Genomic DNA, 2,021 nt, shown 5'->3' with positions numbered 1-2,021 from the left:
GAGTGGGGGGAGGGGGGGGGGCTGCCATGGGCGTTTGTCCGATCACTGACCACTCCGTGTCCCGGCGGCCGGGCCGAGCCCCACCGGCGGCGTAGCATACCAGCCCGAGCTGAAAGCTGGAGGAGATGGGAAACTACAGGAGTGAGCTGAAACAGTGACTGGAAACGGGGATCACAGACTCAAAGCCGAGGCCAAGTCGATAGCCTAACGTTCGTAACGTTGTAATACCGCACAAGAAACTCCTGTTCAGTCGTCTCTCGGCTCTTGGTTTGTATGCTTCAGTTTCTGTGGTCTCACACTTTTCAGTAAGGCCGGTAATTGTTTGCTTCAAGCGCGTTTTTATGCAAGGACAACCCCCCCCCCCCCTTTTCCGGTCGTTTCAAATCAGAGCGATGAATACTAGGTAGATCTGCGCTAGACCACGTCTCGGGCAACAGGCTTCGCGATATCTCACGAAACACTGTTACGCTGCGACGTGTCTGGCACACATCTACCTAAGCCTGCGGCGGTGACACTCGAGTCGGGCAAAAGGCATAGTCGTATAAAGAGGCCTTCCGCCCCAAAAGTCACAAATTTTGCTCCCGGGGGCTTTGGACGAGTTACCCGAACGGGGACTTAACTATCAAATATCTGAGAAAAGACATGAAAAATGTTTCGGGGTCATTTAGGTGTTGTCTGGCTCCTAATCGGTTCGAGATAGAGCCAAAAGCGCGAATATTTTTGGTTCTACGGGTTCTACTTTGACGAATTCCTCCGTACAAAGCCATCTTTAAATTAAAATTAGCAATGTTTAGTGCTTTCTAAATAGTCCGTCTCGGCCAATTTTTGAGCTAGAGGGCTCAAAATCAATACAGTTCTTGGCTTTTGTGATAGAAAGTTCCTCTAAAAATTTCACGTACCTATAGCTCAAACCGTTTTCGAGTTATCGTGATTACAGACAGGAAAACAGACACATAGACAGACGCGAAACTTTCTGATCATCAGTGGAGTATTAGGCTTCGCTAATACCTCAGCCAATAAGGGTTACTTCACTCTATTTGAGTCACATGCACCGAATTCTCACTCTGAAGGAGTCATGTTTTCCTGACCTTACCCAATTGCAGTGGGGAACCTCACTCTCATTGGGCGAGGACCGCAAATTATGCCTCAAATTGAGTTAGAGTCAGATACCGATACCTCGCTCTCGGGAGAGCGATACTTTTTGTGTCACTGATCTCGCTCTTCTGAGTGCAAGATATCTGACTCTTGCATTTTTATAGTGGTCAGCATTTGGGAATTTTGGAAAGCCGCCTTGAAGGCATATCATTTTGACCTACAAAACCTCTGAAAATAAGTCACCCACGATACATGTCCCTCCCTCTCTGTCAGCTGGACTTAAAACCACGCCTCCTGGTTTGCTTATACATTTCGAACGGAGCGTACGCATGCTTCGAACCGTACAAATCATTTTCTGCATCACGCAGAGCATTAATGCTTCAAAATACCAAAGAGGCAAACCCGCAACACTGTAGCATTACTGTGCAATTTCAAAGCGATACGTCGCAATTATACCACAGACGCATGGACTTGCAAGTACTTGTGCTAATATGGCAAGTCCATATTTCTTTGTGTTCGAAGTACAATGTATACCAAGTAAAAAAAGTATGCGCTCTTCCTCTCGTATACTAAATGTGATGCTAGGTTTGCAGGGCACCGAGATTACTGTTGGGTTTGCGGTGTACGTTTTCCACCCTGTTGAGTCCGTTTATTGACGTTATTATTGACAAACGTTCTGTGTTCTTTCGCATCCAGACCTGTGCCAATACAATCACAATCAAATTATAATGAAACAGAACCCTTCGTCACAAATGTGCTGCTGAAGTGGTTGGAGGAAAAGTTTTGTCCCAAATTACGCGTGTTGGTAACGGTGTCTCGTGGTGCGTCGGGCGCAGACACCATGCCAGCCGCTCGTCAATACATGCAGAATATGAAATGCGAAATGAAACATGAGAGACGTCCTCCCCGGACTGACGACTCCCCCC

The 2,021-nt window shown here is 47.1% G+C and overlaps 1 protein-coding gene across 1 annotated transcript in view; it reads left to right on the top strand.

Annotated features, from left to right (window-relative positions):
• LOC127750967 (uncharacterized) overlaps positions 1 to 2,021 on the top strand; it is a 19,134-nt gene that overhangs the window by 6,953 nt on the left and 10,160 nt on the right. The gene's annotated exons all lie outside the window — the stretch shown is intronic.

The sequence above is a fragment of the Frankliniella occidentalis genome, unplaced genomic scaffold (genome assembly GCF_000697945.3).
Source record: "Frankliniella occidentalis isolate FOCC.00 unplaced genomic scaffold, Focc_3.1 Scaffold299, whole genome shotgun sequence".
Classification (NCBI taxonomy): Eukaryota; Metazoa; Arthropoda; class Insecta; order Thysanoptera; family Thripidae; genus Frankliniella; species Frankliniella occidentalis.
Note: the sequence above shows the minus strand (reverse complement) of the source record. Positions and strands in the feature narration are given on the sequence as shown.